This window comes from Equus quagga, chromosome 5 (genome assembly GCF_021613505.1).
Source record: "Equus quagga isolate Etosha38 chromosome 5, UCLA_HA_Equagga_1.0, whole genome shotgun sequence".
NCBI lineage: Eukaryota > Metazoa > Chordata > Mammalia > Perissodactyla > Equidae > Equus > Equus quagga.
In genome coordinates, this window is record NC_060271.1 from 13,709,104 (window position 1) to 13,721,835 (window position 12,732).

The 12,732-nt window shown below is 41.7% G+C and overlaps 1 long non-coding RNA gene across 5 annotated transcripts; it reads left to right on the top strand.

Annotated features, from left to right (window-relative positions):
• The first annotated feature begins 98 nt into the window (after positions 1-98).
• LOC124239912 (uncharacterized) lies at positions 99-12,262 on the top strand. 5 transcript variants are annotated; one of them, XR_006888728.1, is made up of 6 exons: positions 99-252; positions 6,623-6,987; positions 8,419-8,515; positions 10,565-10,641; positions 11,402-11,550; positions 11,718-12,262. It is a non-coding gene; the product is annotated as an uncharacterized LOC124239912 (long non-coding RNA). The 5 variants fall into 5 exon arrangements; XR_006888729.1 differs by lacking the exons at positions 10,565-10,641; positions 11,718-12,262 and having other exon boundaries at positions 100-252; positions 11,402-11,420; XR_006888727.1 differs by lacking the exons at positions 10,565-10,641; positions 11,402-11,550; positions 11,718-12,262 and adding an exon at positions 8,600-8,847 and having other exon boundaries at positions 100-252; positions 8,404-8,515.
• The last annotated feature ends 470 nt before the right edge of the window (positions 12,263-12,732 follow it).

Genomic DNA, 12,732 nt, shown 5'->3' on the forward strand with positions numbered 1-12,732 from the left:
GTCTTGGCTGGGGCTGCAGGCGCCTGGGGCCGCCCTCTCGTCTGGCCACACCCCCGAGCGCAGGGCCTGCTGGGAACTTCGCGAGCCTCGCGTGCTTTTGTTCCTGACGTTATACGTGAGGACGGTGTTGTACCGCTGGCTTACCCCAAACTGAGAAACCAGTCCGCGGTTTGAGAGTGAGGGCTCTGGGGTCCTACAGGCATGGATTCGAATCCCGATTTCTTCAGCTGCTAGCTCCGGGACCTCGGACAGGTTAGACACTTGACTCTCGGTTTCCTTCTTTGCACAATGGGGAGCATGTTTCCTCCGTGGCGGGGTTATTGCGAAGTTGACATGAGGGGCTCTGTTTAAAGTGCCTGAGAGTCGCAGACGCACTAGGTTTATTGAGTGTCCGCCACGTGCTAGGCGTGGTGCTAGGTACTGGAGATAGTAGAAGTGAGCAAGACATGTAGTACTTGTCTCCTTGACCTGACATTTCCAAGGAGACAAAAAAAATAAATAAATAAATTATAAATTGTCCTGAGTGTTCTGAGGGAAACAGAGCTAGGATAGAGAATAATGGAGGAAGCTACTTTAGATAAAGTAGCCGGGGAAGAAATCTTTGAAGTGATATTTGACCTGAGTCTAGAGAACAAGGAGGAACTAGCCATGTGAAAATGGAGGACAGAGAGGTGGAGAACCTTTGAGATTCGGATCTGAAAACGGTATGTGCAAAGGCCCTGAGGCAGGAAAGAACTTGGTCTTGAAGAAGTGAAAGAAGCCAGTGTGGCTGGAAGGCAATAGGTAAGCGGCAGAGGAGTGAGATCATTTAGCATCATGTAGCCCATAGTAATAATTTTGGCTTTTATTCTAATCAGAAGTCATTGAAGATTTTCAGCAGAAGACTGACAAGATCTGAGTCATATTTGATTTCATGTCTCAGGCTTGCTGCTGTGTAGAGAACCGATTTGAAGAGGGCAAGACTGGAATTGAGGAGATCATTTAGAAGGCAAGGGATTATGCTGGCCTGGCATGGGGTAGTGACAAAGGAAATGTAGCTAAGGGAATGGATTAAAGGTGTACCTTGTTTGGGAGGTGGAGTAAGCACCACTTGCTGATGAGTTTGTGAGAGGGTTTCGATCTAAAATGAAACTGGAGGATATGCAATGGAGAATCTCACATGCTCCCTCAGAAAAATGGAACTTAAGAACTGAGAGAATCTCTCCCCACCCTCAAGCCGATGAACGGAGTGTTTGAACTCTGGCTCAATGACCCCCTCTTTGTGGCTCCTTGCCCATGAATATAGCCCTCCCCAAACCCTCAATGGCCTGCCTGTAGCTTGCTAGAGGATGCATTTCCCACATTGTAATTCCTCTGCTACTCCAGAATAAGCTCAATTTCTGATAATTTGAGCTTGCCTCAGTTTATCTCTCTTGTTTAGGTTGACAGGTTGCATGTAGGAGTGAAGGAGAAGGGATAACATGGATGGTTTCTGGTTTCTGGCTAGAGCAACTGGGCGGATGATGGACCATTTCTTGAAATAGGGGAGTGGAGGTGTGAAGGAGACAGGTCAGGATGGATAGGTCAAGGGTTTCGTTTTGGTCAGGTCGAGTCTGAGATGTCTACAAGACTTCCCATTGGAGGTGTCAGGTGAGGACTTGGATATACAAGCTAGGAGCTCAGGGAGAGATCAAGGCCAGAGATAGGGATTTGGCAGTTATTTTATGTAGATGTATTTAGAGTCATGGAACTGAATGAGACGTAGGGAGAGTGTAGATGGAGATGAGAAGAACCATAATTGAGCCATGGGGCATGCCACCATTTTGAGGTAGGGCAGAGGAGGAGAAGCAAAGAAGATGAGATTAGGGTGGTTTGAAGAGATGAGCAAAACCAGGGAGTGGAAGCCTAGAAGGAGTGAAAGAGGAAGTCACTTTGGAGAGCTGCAGAGAGGGCAGGTAAAATAGAATTATTCTTTAGGGCCGGCCAGGTGGCGCAGTGGTTAAGTGCGCACGTTCCACTTTGGTGGCCTGGGGTTCGCTGGTTCGGATCCCGGGTACGGACATGGCACCGCTTGTCCAGCCATGCTGTGGCAGGCGTCCCACGTATAAAGTAGAGGAAGATGGGCCCAGATGTGAGCTCAGGGCCAGTCTTCCTCAGCAAAAGGGAGGATTGGCGGCAGCAGTTAGCTCAGGGCTAATCTTCCTCAAAAAAACAAAAAAAAACGCAAACTTCCTTTCTGCTCCCCAAGGCCGATGTGGAACCCTTGGGGCACATGGGCTTTTGCAGGGGGCCTATTTCCAGTTCCTTGACCTGGGACAGATCCAGTGAATTTCTCCTGGCCAGGCATGGGTGATAAAACTCCTGCCCTCATAACTTGTTTCTGATGCCAGTACCCTCCTTTTACAGGAAGCCAAAGTCAAGAAATTAACATCAACTGGTCCAAAAACAGTGAAACCCACAGGAAACACAAAGTCCCAAAGTCGAGAATTCCTTTTGTGCCATAAATGAAGAGAGGCCCATGGTCTGTGAATAATGAAACTTCCGTGACTTCAGGAAACATAAAGTCATTAGATTAGGGACACTTACATATGTATGCCAGGGACTCCAGCATATTACCGTCGATACATCACCATGATAGAAAGAAAAAAAAAGCCCTCCCCTCCTCAAACTGGTAATAGAACCATTGGAGCCTATAAAATTGGTATGCTTAACATCAAAAAGATAGTAAGTTTTAAAAAAATCATTGTGAAAGAACAATGTGTAAGAAAGAAGAGGCATATTTGGAAAAAAAACTAGAAAAACTTTCAAACAGTCACTTTTCTAAGTAAAGACTCTGGAACTATACTGCAGTTCCCAATGAAATCAATGAGTCAGGGATGCTAGGTGAAAGGTGACAGAGTAGAGGATGTGTGCATGGTGCCAGAGTATCGTGTCACAGATTGTTTACGTGAACAACTTGCAAAGGGAAAGCATACCTTTATGCGGAAATATGTGCCAGTCACCAGTGTAACCAAGTGATCAAACTTAGCATCACCAGCAGTGGGGCAGCCTGACATTATGTATCTCCTGATAGGTTACGATAGGAAATACACAGCATCATCCAGGAGATAAGAATGCCAAAAATGTGTAGCCTAAGTCCAGTCCAGCCTCTAGACTTAACTTCCTGTTTCTGGGAAATACAGCCGATGGAGGAACAAATTGCATGACACCATGAGGAATAATGAGGCAAATACAGAATGCAGGACACTTTACAAGACGTCTGGCCTGATCTCTTTACAAAGTCTCTGTTAAGAAAAAAGAGAAATACAAAGACTGTTCTAGATTTTAAGAGAATACAAACAACAACCAAATGCAAAGCATGAATCTTGATTGGGTCATGGTTTAAAAAAATTAGGAGTAATTGGGGAAATCTGAATATGGACTAGCTATGAGACACTTTAGGGAATTATTTCTGATTTACTTAACGGTCATAATGACACCCTGATTATGTGGGAGAATGTGCTTATTCTTGGGAGATGCATGCTGAAATACTTAGAACGAAAGAGTCATGATGTTCACGACTTTCAAGTAGTTCAGAAAAAAAATAATGAAGGAAACCAGAATGTCACCCCAAAATATGCCTCTTTACAAAAGAATTATTTTGAGTTGAAGGCAAAGAAGCAGCAGCAAATAGGGGCCGGCCCCTGCTAAGTTCACTGACACCCACAAAGCAATAGGGACTCAAAGGGGGACACATTCGTAATAAAAGGAAAACCACAAGCTGAGCAACTAATATTAGGTGAAACAGACTGGCTGTTGATCCAGTTTAAAACGTGTGATAAATATCCTCAAAAGATAAGGGAGGATATTGTTACCATAAGGCAGGAACAAACAAGAAGAATCAGTTGGAAATACTGGGTATGAAAAATTTAATAGTTGAAATTCCTACATGGATTGAATAGCAGAATGGTTGCAGCCAAAATGAAACCATGAGCAATAAGGTCAGGGTGGGGTTTCATCACAAAGGCGTCGGGAAGGGATACAGAAAACAAGGAAGACTGAAGACATTTAGATGAGCCAGTTGTTTGTGACACACACTGTGGGTGGCTAATCCGACGGCCACCTCCAGCCCCTTCTTCCTTACTCATCTCCAGATTGGAAACCAAAAAAGTGAAATACTTGCTTTCCCAGATTCCCATGCAATTAGAGCTGGCCGTGTGATGCAGTTCTGGCCGATGAGATATAAGCAGGACGGTTTTGGGGGGGCTTCTGGGCAGGATGTGTTGTTTTCTAATAGAAGGGAGTGACATAAGTATGCTCTGCTTGTAACATCTCATTCCCTTTTTTCTTGCCTGGGACATGGACCTTCTGTCCAGAGTTGTGACAGCTGCCTTGTGATCATGAAGTAAGTTGATAGTCATCAGATCAAAAATCCAGCACACTCAGGACAGACAAGCAGGCAGGCAGGAAGGGCCCAGGAAGGTTCTCAGTGGCCGAGCAGTTGAACCAACACCAGCAGCCACCTACATCCCGACTCCTTGTTGTGTAAACATAAAACAAAACAAAGCCAAACAAAACCCCACCTGTTTGTTTAAGCAAACTGTATTCAAGCTTTCTGTAACCTGCAGCTGAAAATGTTCCTAACTGAAAATATTCCTTACTGATACGTTGTTCAACAATTTGGGAAAGAGTTACAGAGTTGAGATTCAAAGAAATAAGGGGGTGGGGGAAGGCAGAAATCAGTGAAAAAGAGATTTTAAAAAGAATTTTAAAAAGCTAGTTGTTTAGGGGCGGGCCTGGTGCGGTGAAGGTTAAGTTCTCACACTCTACTTCCATGGCCCGGGCCGCATCCCACATAAAGTAGAGGAAGATTGGCAACAGACGTTAGCACAGGGCCAGTCTTCCTCACACACACACAAAAGCCAGTTGTTTGAAAGTCTTAATAAGCTAGGTGAACCTGGGAGGAGAGATAAAAAAATATATATATATGCAAAATACAGAATGAAAAAAGAGAAATAAGTACAGACACAACATAGATTAAAAATATTTATAAAAAAATGAATGAACAACTTTACATCAATCTTTTTTTTTTGAGGAAGATTAGCCCTGAGCTAACATCTGCAACCAAACCTCTTCTTTTTGCTGAGGAAGACTGGCCCTGAGCTCACATCTGTGCTCATCTTCCTCTACTTTATATGTGGGACACCTGCCACAGCATGGCTTGACAAGCTGCACCATGTCCACACCCGGGTCCAAACCGGTGAACCCGGGCCCCCGAAGTGGAACGTGCATTCTTAACAGCTGCACCACTGGGCCGGCCCCTGAATTTACTCTTGATACAACAATTTACTTCTGGGAATTTACCCCAAAGATACACACCTATAAATATGAAAAAACATATGCACAAAGCTATTAATTGCAGTATTATCTGTAATAGCAAAATTCTGTAAACAATTTAAATTCCCACCTATAGGTACAGGCTGAATAAAGTACAGTATATCCCCACAATGGAGTACTATGCAGCCAAAAAAAGAATGAAGAAGGTCTCTATAAACTGATATGGTGTGAATTCCAGGATATATTATTAATTGAAATAAGGTGTCTATTATCTTTTGTTAAGGGAAATAAAATATGTCTGATTATTATTATTTTGCAAAAAGAACCACAGAAAGATGAAACCAGAAACTAATAAACATGGGTTGGAGGGGAATGGGGTGGAAAGGATAAGGACAAGAGGGAGACTTCTCTGAGTTTATGTATTTGTTTTTTTAAAGATTTTATTTTTCCTTTTTCTCCCAAAGCCCCCTGGTACAAAGTTGTGTATTTTTAGGTGTGGGTCATTCTAGTTGTGGCATGTGGGATGCTGCCTCAGCATGGCCTGATGAGTGGTGCCAAGTCCGTGCCCACGATCCGAACCAGCAAAACCCGGGGCTGCCGAAGCAGAGTGGGCAAACTTAACCACTTGGCCACAGGGCTGGCCCCTGAGTTTATATATTTTCATAGTTTTGACTTTTGAATCCTACAAATTGTTTACATGTTCAAAAGGTAAAATGAAATAAAAATGTATCATGGTTAAAATAATGTTTATCTCAGGAATGCAAAGATGATTAACATGCAAAATCCAGCAATTGTAATTCACCACCTTGATAGACTAAAGGAGAAAAATGTGATTATTGCAATAGAATCAGAAAAGTGTTTAATAGAAAATTCAGCACCTAATTTTGATGAAAACTCAGAGAAAACTGGTGATAGAAAAGAACTTCCTTAAAATAATACAGGCTACATGCCAAAAACTCATAGTAAGCATCGTACTTAAAGACACATACTCTTTAAGGTCGGAGAAGAGGATTACAGTTGCCCCCACGACTGCGCAGCCTGGAAATGAAATCAGTGTTTAAGGACTGGAACGTGTGATAGAGACTGCTCATTGCCTACCTATAGCATTTCCCCCATTTTTCACCTGAGTGTATGGCAGCATACATTTCCCAGCCTCCCTCGTTGCTCAGTAAGGCCATGTGGCTAAGTTCAACTTGAAATAGAAGTAGAATTATTATAAGTATATGTAAATGAAATTATTCTAGGCCTGTGTAAAGTACTTCTGAGACTTCTCTTTAACAAGGAAGGAGGAATTTTCTCCATTCCCTTTTCTTTTCCCCGCTACCAGAGTGTGGAGACCATGGCTGTAGCTCCAGCAACCGTCCTTGTGTGCGAAAGGAAGCAGCGCTGTGCTGCTAGTGTTTTAACAAGTTCTCCGGCGGGAGGGACCCTGATTTGAAGCATTTGCCCATTTCCGTGGTGTAAATATGCTCACCGTGGCTGATATCAAGCTGCCAACTGGAAGTCACTGAAGATGGCGTTGGGAAGAGATGCACACATGAAGTAGCTGGCTCCAGCTGTGCACTGGTGGCCGTGTGCAACCACAATAGCAGCCTGGGTCTTTGACACCGTGGAGCCTCCATAGTAACTCTGAATTTCCTCCCTCCTGGCTTTCTTCATTTAAGGGGAAAATAAACTTCTTGCTTGTTCAAGGTATGCTTTTGGGAGTCTGTTACTCACTGAGAAATTGAACATGAACATAGAGGGGATGAGACAAAACAGTATCTGCTGATGATTTGGTTTCCGATACAGAAAAACCCGAGAGAATCAACACCAATATGTAAATAATTAGAATTAAAAAAGAGTTCTGCAAGCTTGCTCTAAATTAACTTACAAACTAATATTCCTCTTCACCAGCAATAACCAGCTACTTAATGTAATTGTAAAAGTAAGATACTGTTCACAATAGCATCAAAACTATAGAGTAGAAACCCACCTAAAAAAATGGCCTTTATAGAGGAAAAAATTTAAAGTCTCTTAAGGAATTATAGAGATTGAGTAAATGGAATGAAATATATATATATATATATATATATATATATATATATATTTTTTTTTTTTTTTTTTTTTTTTTTTTGAGGAAGATTAGCCCTGAGCTAACATCTGCTGCCAATCCTCCTCTTTTTGCTGAGCAAGGCTGGCCCTGCGCTAATGTCTGTGCCCATCTTCCTCTATTTTGTATGTGGGTCTTGGCCACTGCACGGGTGTACCCGGGATCTTAACCTGTGAATACAGGCTGCTGAAGCAGAATGTGCCAAACTTAACCACTCGGTCACAGGGCCAGCCCTGAAATACACATTGATGGATAGTAAAATGGTAAAGATGTTATTCTCTCTAAATGTATGCCACAATTTAATGCAATTTCCATAAAAATTCCAGCAGGATCTTTTAAGGAACTTCATAAAGTTATTTTAATATTTATATAGAGAAATAAGATCCATGAATATCTGGAAAAGTTGGAGAAAAGAGAATAATTGGAGAGGACATCTCTTATGAGGTTAAGAAAGTCGCATTAATTAAAACAGGGTGATATTAGACAGGAAAATCCTACTTCAGGATAGTGGTTATTTCTGGGGTCAGGGAGGCAGGAGATCAGATTGGAGAGGAATAAAGTGAACAGAACAGGTCAAGTCCTGTTTCTTAAGCTGGGTCAAGATACATAGCTATTTTTTTTTCTTTAAGATTGGCACCTGAGCTAACATCTGTTGCCAATCTTTTTTTTCCTTCTTCTTCTCTTCAAAGCTGACCAGTACATAGTTGTGTATTCTAGTTGTAGGTCCTGGTTGTGCTATGTGGGATGCCACCTCAGCGTGGCCTGATGGGCGCTGCCATGTCTGCGCCAGGATCCAACCGGTGAAACCCTGGGCTGCCAGAGTGGAGCGTCCAAACTTAACCACTCAGCCACTGTCCAGCCCCACTGTTTGTTTTTTTTATTACTCTTCGAGAACATACATTCTATATACTGTTTTGTGTATCAAGTACTTCATAAATTTAAAAACAGAAAAAATAAAAGATTTCTAAAATGGGGAACTTTTTAACTCCAGGAAAATAAAAAGTTTTACATGGTAGGAATTGTAATTGTAGAACTCTATTTGGCTTGGCTTGGAACAACATTGAAATACAGTCACATCATCGGGGAAGAGGCGGTGTGAGGGAGAGAACATCCTCATCGACCTTGATGGTGAGTATTAAAAAAAAGACAACAGGCCCCAAATGGAGTCACTGATGCTAAGCCCCACAACACCAAACTGAGACTTAATTATAGTTTCAGCTCTCCCAGAAGTGGAATCTTGAACCAGTCAATCAGCACTACTAGCGAGGAAACCTGCCTGATGGACCTCGGCCATCCCCTGTAGGAAGGTGACCTTGCCACGACTGTTCACTTCTTGCTGATATGAATTCCTTGTTCTGCTCCCTTCTGCCTATAAAAGCCTTTCATTTTGTACAGCTCCTCAGAGCTCCTTTCTATCTGCTAGAGGGGATGCTGCTCAATTCATGAATTGTTGAATAAATCCAATAAGATCTTTAAAATGTACTCAGTTGAATTTTATTTGTTTGTTTATTTATTTATTTATCTATTTTAGGAAGATTAGCCCTGAGCTAACATCCACCACCAATCCTCCTCTTTTTGCTGAGGAAGATTGGTCCTGAGCTAACACCTGTACCCATCTTCCTCTGCTTTATATGTGGGATGCCTGCCACAGCATGGCTTGACAAGCAGCATGCACCTGGGATCCACCGAAGTGGAACATGTGAACTTAACTGCTGTGCCACTGGGCTGGCCCCTGAATTTTATTTTTTTTAATTTTTTTATCTTATTTATTTTTTTTAAGATTTAAAAAAAAATTTTTTTCTTTCTCCCCAAAGCCTCCCGGTACATAGTTGTGTATTTTTAGTTGTGGGTCCTTCCAGCTGTGGCATGTGGGATGCCGCCTCAGCGTGGCTTGATGAGTGGTGCCGTATCTGTGCCCAGGATCTGAACCCTCGAAACCCTGGGCCGCTGAAGCGGAGCCTGCAAACTTAACCACCCAGCCATGGGGCCGGCCCCTGAATTTTATTTTTTAATATAAGTCAAGAAGTAATATCTAAAATTAGTGACTCAAGAGGCAGCAGTGTATGTCTGTCATTCAGCATATACCCAGTGGAAGAAACAGCTGAGTCGACCAGTGGTTGTTTCTGATGACAGAAGTGGGTGTGAGGTGGGATGTAGAAAGAAAGCAAGTTATAGGTTTTTTTTTTTCTCCCTAAAGATTTTATTTAGTTGTGTATTTTTAGTTGTGGGTCCTTCTAGTTGTGGCATGTGGGACGCTGCCTCAGCGTGGTTTGACGAGCAGTGCCATGTCCGCGCCCAGGATTGGAACCAACGAAACACTGGGCCGCCTGCAGTGGAGCACGCGAACTTAACCACTCGGCCACGGGGCCAGCCCCAAGTTATAGTTTTTTTTAATATTCTTTTTAGCGCTATCTGCCTTTTGCTCTGAATCCTGCCCTGTGGTGAGGAGGTTCTTGCTGCTTCTGGAGACCTTGATAGAGCCTATTAAAGGGCAAGTCAAGGTGTTGTTTAGGACGCCTTAGAAGAAATTCAGCTCCCATTCAGCACTGACCCCTCTTTCACGCTCTCTGCCTCTGCTTGAATCATGATTATTTATGTCCTTCTGGGCACATGAATAGTTTCCCCTAGGCTGTATACTCTGATGACGACTCAGTCTTTTTTGCCTTCCATCCTTCCTTCTATCTTCCATCCTTTCATTCTTCCTTCTTGCGTTCCTTCTCTCTCTCTCCTTTCGTAGCAGTTCTGCTCATCTATCTATCTATCTATCAGTTATCTATCTATCTATCTATCTATCTATCTATCTATCTATCTATCTATCTATCATCTTTGGCTCTCAGGTGATGACCATGCTCCTGGGTTCATGACATATTATCATCAGTGGTCTGTGTCAGGCTTGCTTTATTTATCCATTTATCTATTTATCATTCACTCTTTTATTCTTACATCTATCCCTCTTCCATTCACCTTCTCCCCAGCAACCATTCCACTGTGTTTAATATATATCTTCTTGTTTTTTGTTCTTGCAAAACAGGTATTGTTGTATGCAGGTATTGTGTATGTGGGTGGATTTTAAAAGTTATGTTAATGATACTGTATCATACATCTCATTTTTGTCACTAAACATTATAGTTTTGATGCAGTGTGACATCTAATACATTATTTCCTGTTGTATGATAGTATCTTTTACCTGCCACTGTCCCAGTGATGGACATTAGGTTGTCTCCAGCTTCCTGCAATCACCAAGGATGCTGCAGGTAATGCTCCATAAAATAAAATTAGGTCCTTACTTCATATCACACAGGAGAAGTCTAGATAATTAGGAATTCAATTGTAAAAAACTTTAGATCTTTTAAAGGAAAATATGAGAGTATGTTTTTATGACATTAGGGTAGGGAAAGATTTCTTAAAATCTAGAGAACCATAAAGTGAAAATTGATGAATATATTAAAACTTCTATATGATAAACAAATGAAAAAACAAGTGACAGACTATAGGAAATAACTTGCAATACATATAAACTGTCAAAGGTTTAGTTCACTGAATGTAAATAAGAACTCCTACAAGTCAAAGAGCAAAAGACAAAACAACTTAAATATGGACAAAAGACCGGAACAGAAAGTCGCCTGAATAGGAAGCTGGAGTCGCCCATAAACATGAAAAGATGCTCACATGTACCTATATATGTTTTAAAAGATTTCATGCTACTTAAGTCTCCGTGTGTCAAAACACATCTTCTGGATTGAATTATCATTATCATTATTCTAAGTAGATGAATGATCAAAATAAGACAAGAGTTTTGAACCTAAAAATTAGAAATGTATTGGAAATGCATCTCCTAAGGAGATGAAGAAACTTTTTCAATTAGCTCACATAGAGTGAGACAGTTTGTCACCAGTTCTATTCCTATCTTTGTTTTCACGAATGGAAGATCTGAGAAACCTTAAAATAAGTAGATGGAAATTGGAGAGTTTTTCATAGTAATGTCACCATACGTCCCTTTATTTAATGTCCCAGGTGGTTTTTACATCCCAGGTGCACTCAAAGAATGCCATACTATGCAGGAAATAAAATGGATGAATCGGAACTTCATCTACAGATACCGTCACAAATTGTCTTGGAAACAATATAGGATAAAAAAAGCAAGTTACAGGAGGATAGCTAAGGTACGATATTTGTGGGAATTTTAAAAACACAGGACAAACGTTGGTGGATGGAAGACATATCACCAACTTCAGAATAGTGGGTATCACGGGGAGGTGCGCGAATGGGATTGAGGGGTACAAATTCAGCCTTCCACTGTATTTATAAGGTTTTATTTACTTTCAAACAGATAAGCACATTAGAAGAAATGTTCATATCTATTAAAACAGATCTAAAGCACATTAGAAGAAATGTTCATATCCATTAAATCGGAGAATCAGGCGTCTTCTTGTTCTTTATTCTTTTCTGTGGAGTTAGAAGTAGTTCATGATGAATTTTTAAAATGGGAAGTGAAGAAGTGAAATGAGAAGAGACGAAAAAGAGGAGAAAACGAAGAACTCTGTTTTACTGTAGAAGTTATTTCACCTAATAAAAAATACGTATTTTAAACTTGCACAATGCTGTATGTCAATTACATCTCAATAATGCTGGAAAAAAATACATATTGATGTCTCTGATGTTTGAGTCAATTTCAAGGTCTGTGAAGCATTGTTTAGATAGTTACATAAGTCATTAAAAAAGTCTAGTGTGAAAGTTAATTCAAAATTGTACCAGTTGATGTGAATGCATCGACAGTAAAGGTTACTAAGCTTCTTTCTTAAGGTGAAGCTCGGTGGAAACTAATTGTTTAGAATGAAAAGTTCCATTTGTCTCTTGTGGTTGCAAGAAAGTTTGTTTTTAATAAAAAGACTTCTGTCAGAATTTTTTTCTGAAACAAAAACCCAAAGTGAAGTTTTTTCTTTGTTGTGGTTGGTCGCTATATTCCACAAGGAGAACTCGGGTGGCGGGCGCTGTGGGTGAAGCGACTCCCTCCCCTCCCCCCTCCCTGCTCCCTTTCTCTTCCAGCTGGGAGATCATGGGCCTGCTTGGTCGGCTGGGATGAACCCGGAGAGGAGAGACAGATGGTCGCGTGAGGGGGACCCCATGGAAGCAGCGCAGTCTCTGTGGGGTTGGGGGCGGGCCACAAGCCCTAGAGGAGGGATGGGCCTTTGATGGGAGGAGAGCAGAGGAGGGGCAGATGTTGGGGGCTGTTGGCTTGTGGGTGGGAAGATAAGGGAAATGCTTTCTGCTTTCTCAGCGAAATCTTGTGAGGGGATCAGAGAGTGAGAGTAGGGGAGGAGGTGTGGGATGATTTCCGTGAGAGA